The sequence below is a fragment of the Nyctereutes procyonoides genome, unplaced genomic scaffold (genome assembly GCF_905146905.1).
Source record: "Nyctereutes procyonoides isolate TBG_1078 unplaced genomic scaffold, NYPRO_anot_genome, whole genome shotgun sequence".
Classification (NCBI taxonomy): domain Eukaryota; kingdom Metazoa; phylum Chordata; class Mammalia; order Carnivora; family Canidae; genus Nyctereutes; species Nyctereutes procyonoides.
In genome coordinates this window covers 27512128-27521313 of record NW_026575048.1, presented here as the reverse complement: position 1 = coordinate 27521313, position 9186 = coordinate 27512128, and positions in this window count along the sequence as shown.

Here is a 9186-nt window from a genome sequence, read left to right as displayed (position 1 = left end):
AATGGTATAGTTAAAGTTCAGAAGAGAATATCTAAGAAGAGCAAATGGCATGGGCTTTATTTCCATACACTTGAGATGAGATAGAGTCAGATATTACAGATGACCCTAAGCTTTTTAGGTTCCAGGTCTTCTAGGATATAGAAAAAAGAAAAATCTGGTGATTCATTAAATAAATTTTGCAGTCAGACAAAAATCTCTAAATAAAATTCCCTTATAGAGTTAAATTATTTCTTGAGATAAAGTTAAGGAGAAATATATGTCAAACATCTTGGTTTAAGAGACACAGATTAACACAGTGAATAATCTATGGCTTAATAAAAGTGAGAACTGCTGTTTAAATGCATGCATCTACTACTGAATCTTTTAAAGGAGAAAGCATATTATTAAATGTAGTTCAGTGAGAGTCTGAGATAACTGTGCCTTTGGTTCTGTTGCATTCTGGTTATCTAAATTAATGTAGGAATACTACCTTAAGAGGGAGGCTAATGGGCATGTAACCTCTCCATCCAGCTAGTCCTCCTCTCAAATATCTTATGTTTTAAGCAAGAATTTGTCAGGTATTAAATAGTAGTAAATTCATTATTGAATTCTCTAGCAAGTACCTGTGGTGGTGATAATCTATTGCACTGGTTAAAGTGTTAACCATACAATTTAATCATATCTGACATAGGTACTATATACACAAAAAAGAAAAGACAAATGAGACCAATCTTCCCACTTGGTTATGGTAGCAGAATAGAGGTGGGCAAGCACTGTTCCAAGTCAAATAGTAATGATTACATTGCATCTCCACCCTTCTCAATTTTGCCCTCGGGAGGACTTCAGGAAGTCCCAGGGACTCTGCCCCTCCTGTAGTCTCAACCTCCTAGCTTTCCCACAAAAGGATGCTGTTAGAACTGATTGCCTACATTTCTTTTAAAGACTATTAAAACTTATTCCTCTATATCTAAGTCACTACTAGTAGCCTGAGCTTTTTAGGTCATCCCATATCACTGACTCTCATATCCATTAGATTGCATATGATCACCTGGTTCAGACTTCAGACCTTATACTTTCCATCATGCTTTCTGGACCCCAGCGCCTATTATCAGCAAAACATACCAACTGTCTCTCTGGTTTTTCTTTCCCTTTTTATTTTCATCTCTCTCTAATGAAAAGTAGATGGTCACTGAATGTACACACATTTTTTCCAGTAACCCATCCACAACTAGATTTGTAAGGGGAGATTTTTCCTCACTTATCATTGCCTCTTCTCTAAAACAAAACACAAAATAAAAACATTAAATTACATGCCATCTGGGGCACTGGGGTGGCTCAGTTGTTTAAGTGTCTGCCTTTGGCTCAGGTCATGATCCCAGGGTCTTGGGATTGAGCCCTGCATTGGGCTTCACTCTTGGCGAGAAACCTTCTTCTCCCTCTACCTGCTTGTGCTCTCTCTCTCTCTGTCAAATAAATAAATAAAATCTTTTAAAAATTAAAAAAAATTACATGCCATCAGATAACAAATCTACTCCTTTGGAGTCCCTTATTTCCTGGGTATATACTTTCACTGATTTTTTTTTTTGCACTTGGCTTACTGCTCCTTCTCTACTCTGACTTCTGTCATTGTTCTTCATGCTTTTAAAAATTCATCCATCTCCCCATTATTCTCATCCTTGTGTTCCTCAGTGCCAGTGATTTTATCTTCCATCCCATCTCAGTTGATCATTCTCAAGGTCATTGACTAGATGGTGTCCTTTCCAATTTTTGTTGTACCTCGTAATACACAATTTAGTATCCCATCTATGGTACTATCTTTCCAACTCACTGTGCTAATATCCCAGACCCCAACTCTTATCAGTACTCCAGATTCATTGAACTCACCAACTTTTCTCTGTCCATCATTCTCTCCATGTCTTCAATTCCATCCATATCCACTTCACTTTCATGAGTCATCTTTATACTAACACATTTTCAGACATATTCAACTCTTGATTTCTTTCTTCCTCCATCATATTCTCCTGGCAAAGCCTAATTCTGGATACAGCTTAATTCTTTGGCTACTTTATAGGCAAACCCAACAGCCTCAGAAAACAAAAGAGAAGAAAGGGTGACCTAACCAGACTCATTAGCAATCAATGTCTTAAATTTCAAATGGAGATCCTGTGCTGCCTGACACTCCTATTTCATTTTTCTTGTTAATCCATTCTCCTCCTGTCCCAGGCAACTATTTCACACTTCAGCTGATGACCTTTGTTTTTATTTTAGTGGAAAAAGAAAAGCAAACAGAAAAGAACTGCAATGTATTTCCTTGACCAAATCTACTCCTATAACATTTGAATTCATTACTGTGTCTTGTCTTCAGTTGTGATAGATATTCTTTCATCATATCAAAAGAACACTTCCCTTGTGCAACTGAATCCCATTCCCTTTTTCCTATGTAAGGATGTGGATAATAAAATTATCTTTTTCTTCTGAATATGCAATTTTCCTCTATACTATATCCTTCCCATCAAAATAGATAGTTTTTGATTCCTGTATCTCCTTAATGTACTACTCGGTTTCTTTGTCACCCTCAAAGGAAGTGTTGATATTTATTATTATCTTTGTTCTCCTCCTATTATCTCTTGAACTCTCTCCAGTTAGCATTATGTCCCCATTTGACCTTTGGAACTGCAATTGAAGATTTTACCAAAGGCTTACACATCATCACCTTCTCAGTAACATTTGACATAGCAGACCATATTCTCCTCCTTGAATCATCTTCTCTTCTTGGCTTCTGAGACACTACACTTTCCTTGTTTTCCATCTACTGCCTTCATCATTCCTTTCCAATCTCCTTTATTGAAATTTCTTTCTTATCCCCATCTATCAAATGTGGATATCCCCAGAGTGCAATCTTCAAGCTTCATCTGTTTCATATCTACACTGTCCCCTTTGGTGGGCTCATTTAAGATTGTGACTTTAAGGGGATCCCTGGGTGGCGCTGCGGTTTAGTGCCTTCCTTTGGCCCAGGGCGCGATCCTGGAGACCCAGCATTGAATCCCACGTCGGGGTCCCGGTGCATGGAGCCTGCTTCTCCCTCTGCCTATGTCTCTGCCTCTCTCTCTCTCTCTCTCTCTCTCTCTCTCTCTCTCTCTGTGTGTGTGTGTGTGTGACTATCATAAATAAATAAAAATTAAAAAAAGATTGTGACTTTAAAATATCATTTCCATATTGATGACTCAAACTCAGATGTTTAACCTTGATTTCTGCCCTCTAATTTCACATTTTCATATATAACTACCTGATTGACATAGTCACTTGGATTTCTAGTAAGCATCTCAAATATAATATGATCTCTACGTGACTTCCCCAAACATGTTTTTTTTTGCTATCATCACCATCTCCATAAATGGCATAACCTGAGATCAAAGACCTTGAAATTGTTCTTGACTTTCTGTTAGAAAATGCTATTGGCATTAGATACATGTGTGTAACTGATATTAAGAATCTGAACTCTTACTATCCCCAGCAGTGTTGTCATCTAATCTAAGCCACCGTCTGTGTTTCACCTAGATTTCTATAACAGCTTCTTAAGTTTTTCTTGTCAGCATTTACAATTGTCAGGCAGTCTACTTACAGCAGTGAGAATAATATTTTAAGGGATGATCAAGTCATATTATTCCAAGTAAGTTAAACACCTCCAGTGGCTTCTCACATACCGAAGGTAAAATTTAAAGTTTTTGCCACAGCTTACAAAGGCTACAGATTCTGACTTCTGCTATCTCTACAACTTCATGTTTTTCACATTCCTACCATATCCTGCTTTGCTCCCACTGTTCCAGTTACTCTGTGTTCTTTGTTGTTCATCAAGGATCCCAACCGCCTCCTGCCTCAGGACACCTGCACTTTCCATTTCCTCTCCCTGGAACTCTCCCTCCAAATAGCTGCCAAGTTTCTGCTTCATCCCATTCACGTCTTCATTGAAATATCACCTTCATAGGAGTACCTTCCCTGACCACCTCAACAAATTAGTAGCCTTGATATCACTCTATCCTCTTATATCCTTTTTTTTTCTTTAGAACTCAAATCCCAAACTGACATTATATATCTATTCGATTTCTTATATCTACTTTTCCCAATTAAGTATAAGCTACATGAAGGCACTAACTTTGTCATTAAAAAATATTATATCCATAGCAACTAAAAAAATCCAGACCCATTGCAACTTCTTAATAACTCTACTGATAAATGCATGAATAAATGAAAGTGTTAAATCAAGAGAAAATAGACAGTAGTCATTCTAAATATACTGATATGGGCCAAGGGTAAAGCCGGTAAGGAGAAAACTGGGAAATTACAAAGGGAATGGAAGGCCAGCTAGGGAACTAGAGCAAGTATTTCAGAATCTATAAATATGGATAAATTTATCTAATATTAAAACTATATGGCTGCTGATCCAGAGCAGAGATATCCACTCTTGGCTCTGGTTGCCAGTGGCCCCGTGACATGGAAATTGGAAATTGAAAGTTTAATTGGAATTAGGTATTGAAAATTTTAAAATATCTGTGATTGAGCAGAAATGTAGGACATCTCAACCCCTCAAAAGGCACGATATAGATAGATAGATGATAGATGATAGATAGATAGATAGATAGATAGATAGAACTTACATACTTACATTCTCGGTGCAAGGATTAAATTGATTTGAAGATTTATGTGAAGTAAATATATATATATATATATATATATATATATATATATATATATATATATATCTTACACCTGAATATGGATGACACAAGAACCCAAATATAAAGAAAAGTCAGTTCTTTTTTTAAAAAAGATTTTATTTATTCATTAGAGACACAGAGAGAGAAGCAGGCTACTTGCAGAGAGCCTGATGTGGAACTGGATCCCAAGACCCCAGGATCATGCCGTGAGCCAAAGTTAGATGTTCAACTGCTGAGCCATCCAGGTGTCCAAAGAAAAATCAGTTCTGATGGCAATCCTGACTCATCTTTGAGTTTAGATTTGTTATTTTCTGATTAGAGTATTTAACATGAAAATTAAAATAAGTCATGTGGATGGCATCCTTTGGTGTCTACTAAAATCTCCTGACTCTAACTCTACAACTAGAAAGTGCGAGTAGACAAACAATAAGCAATCAGTGCAATGTGACCCTATTCTGATGGATACACTTGGAGAACCGTAACATATTGTACTGGAAGATTCACTAGTGACACCTGCCTTAATGTGTAATGAAAATAGCATGAATTTAGAGAAGAGTTAAGTTGTTCTATATCTGGTCCTTACTATCTTCATGAGTTAGAACAATTATTTAATGACTTTGACAGCTTTTTCTATATCAGTAAATGCAGATAGTAACATTTACTTTTAAGGTTGCTCTGAAGATTAAGATGCTGTATGCAAACACTAGAGCTGTTCATTCTCATCATATATGTTCAAAAATTCTAGCTGCCATCACCATTTAGTGTACCAAATAATAGTGAAAGGGAATATAAGGGAAGGGAGAAGAAATGTGTGGGAAATATCAGAAAGGGAGACAGAACATAAAGACTTCTAACTCTGGGAAATGAACTAGGGGTGGTGGAGGGGGAGGAGGGCGGGGGGTGGGGGTGAATGGGTGACGGGCACTGAGGGGGACACTTGACGGGATGAGCACTGGGTGTTATTCTGTATGTTGGTAAATTGAACACCAATAAAAATTAATTTAAAAAATAATAATTTTTCATAGTCTGTGACATCATATTTTCAAATGAAAATAACTAAATAAAACTTCATAAGTTCTAGGACTATTCTCCCTAATAATCGTATCTTTTTGAAAGTTCCATATTAGCTTGGAAAACATAGAGGTAATTAGTAATAACTTGGGGATTTTGACTACCCCAGCAAAACCAAGAGACTATATTGAAGAGTAGAGTAATCTTTTAAGCTGGCTAAAGAGAATATCCTTTGACTCAGATATATCTGGATCCCAGAAACCCATTCTTCCAAGTGTGAGAGTGGAAACTACTGAGTACATCTTTGCCACAGTTATATATACAATATGACATCCTTAGAACTTCTCCATTTTTCTACCTCAGAATTTCTCAAGCTAAGTCTCTCTCACTGTTGAAGTTAAAACTTTACATACTAGAAGGATTCTTTATATATATTTAAATAGCAGTTAACAGAAAGATAAACACTACAGCCTTGTAATAAGAGGAGAATATTGTCATTGTGTGTTCGTAGACTGCCCATGGATATACAAATTGTACCTCTCTTCAAGAGTTTTTTTTTTTTTATGATAGTCACAGAGAGAGAGAGAGAGAGAGAGAGAGAGAGAGAGAGGCACAGACACAGGCAGAGGGAGAAGCAGGCTCCATGCACCGGGAGCCCAATGTGGGACTTGATCCCGGGTCTTCAGGATCACGCCCTGGGCCAAAGGCAGGCGCCAAACTGCTGCGCCACCCAGGGATCCCTGTACCTCTCTTCAATGACCTAAAAAAGCGTAAACACATCAACATCTAGCACCAAACTCATTGACTGTCCAGAGAAAGCGAATAATGATTATGCCAGGAAAAAGGATTGATCCACTTCCAAATAACCTTGTGTGGAAAACACCATCATATTACTCCAGGATACTCAGCTGCCCAAGTCTTAGGAGAAGGGAAGCTGGACTCCTGCTAAGATGTTGGAAGCCCCCTTTCTACCTGAACAAACTCAAAACCCTCTCTTATGGATCTTAACCTCTAGTACCTCCAAATGTGACTCTATTTGGAGATAGGCCTTTAAAGAGGTAATTAAGTTAAAATAAGGTCACTCGAGTGGGCCCTAATCAAATGTGGCAAGAAGAGGAAATTTGAACATAGACACTTACAGAGAAAAGACCATGTGAAGATAGTGGTAGAAGATGGTCATTTACAACCCAAGAAGAGATCTCTCAGAAGAAATTAAGTCTGCTAATATCTCGATCTTGGAGTTCTAGCCTTTGGGAATATAAGAAAATAAGTTTCTGTTATGTAAGCCACCCAGTCTGTGGTAATTATTTATAGGAGCCCAAGCAAACTAATAAACTCTCAGAGGTGGGCCAAAACCATATAGTACACTAAAACAACAATAACTCTCAAATGAGTAGTGACTGGTGGGAGTTGGGGAGAGAATTTTGAAGTGTTCTGGTTTGTCTACATAGATTTCTCCCTTCTTATATCCTTATAACCTTAAGATACATTATTCAGCTCATAGCTACATGTTTGATATAGTTGGGATTTTTTATTTGTATTTATGTATTTTAAACTTGCATGGTATATTTTATCAGCAGAGAGAGTATGTACTTATTATAGTCTATAGACTATAGTAGAAAAAAAATAAGTCTAATAAAATCCTAAGCAAAGACACTGACCAACATTTTGATAAGGAGTAAAAGAACCATACCAGTAAGAAAGGCAGTTGTTTTGTCTTTGGTTCAACCTTGTTAAAATTTTGCCTGTAAGTTCTTTTTCTCTTCAGATGCTTACAAACTATGGCCATTCTGTTGATCAGCCAAGGCAAAATCTGGTAAAAGCAGCCTTTGAAGGGACCTATGATATCAACTTCAGGGGCTCTGTCAGACAGTCAGTATTCCACTTCAAAAAGCATCAAGGTCCAAAGACTGATTGATTTTATTTCATTTTATTTATTTATTTTTCAGATGACACAATCACCAAGCAAAAGCTGAAACCATTCATGTTGCTTTCTATGTTCCCAACTGAATTATTAATCTTTCTGTCAAGTCTAATTCCTGACCCTCAATTTAATTCTATTTCAACAGCTGATGCTTCTATTAGCCTCACTGCACTTGAATTCTGTTGCTCCCTTGGCTATAGCCTGCTGAGAAACTGTTTTTCAAGTACTTAGCAGAAAAGCTCTATGCTTTATTGACTCAGATTTTAATTTCAAATACTATTCTTACTGATCAGGTACTTGGAAACAAATGTTCTGAGAGGCTTTCCTCATGCACTGAAAGGTGATTGCCAAATTTCATATATGTCCAAGGACATAAATTATAACAAAATATTTTGTTCTTTATACCATTAATAGACTCCTGGAGAAATCAATGGTGCTGAAGGTGAAAAAATAATTTTAAGGAAACTTATAGCAGAGAAACATATGGATTGGCACAAGGAAAAAATAGAAACTAGGGCCAGATTTCACTATTTCTAAATATTATCAGCTATTCTAACAGAATAAACATAAGCAAATTAAAATATAAATTCAGTGTTTCAGCGAGAATATGATGTGATTCAATAATTAACAAAACATGATCCCATGGTGAGAAATCAATATAACTGAATGAGATGACTTTATACTTTGGGATTGCCTCACTTTAGCACACACTTAATTGATGGCAGTGCATCTATTGAACCAATCAACTAAATTGCCCTAATTCTTATTAGTGTGTCAACACCCATGTAACAGATTTCTAAAGTGTACAGAGCAATGACACTTCAGGAAAAAGTGTTCTTCAGCATTGTTGAGTATATGAATCAATAAAATGTATTGCTGTGTCCCTCAGTGGAAATTAAAGCAAAATGACCAGTGTCTTTTCTAGTCCAAACTCTTACTGAACAACACGGACATAAATATCCCCAAAGTTACTTATCCCAGTCTCTCTCTTCCAGTGAGAGAATGCATACCTCTTCACAAGAAAGGTCATTCCATTTTTGGATAAATCTAATAATTAGAGAACTTCTTCTCACAGTGACTTTTTAAAATAACTCCTGCTTCCCACTGATAGCATGGTGATAACTAGAAACCATACAGTAAATACATTTGTTGCCTTTGCTTTATGATTGCTTTTGAAATTACCTGAATACTCCATCTTTGGCTTTGCCTGCCCATTTCCTCCATTATTCCTCCCTTAAAATGGTTTATCTTTCCTTCATGTACCTGACAACATTTATATGGACACACTGTGATGTATTTATATGTTTATACGCCGTTTTCTCTGATAGTATCAACATATTGATGTTATTCAATAATACTGATACTTTCCAACACCAAAGGTTTCTTCTCTGGGATTTTCCATGCATCTCTCAGTGATCTTCAACTAAGTCATTCAAAAAATATTTATTGAGTTGTCTCTAGAGCCTTGTGTTGTGGTAGTCAGTGGAATTGGAATGACAGTAATGCAAGTTCTCTCTCCAGAGCCAGTCAGTCTGGGGAATAATGCAGAACAGACCA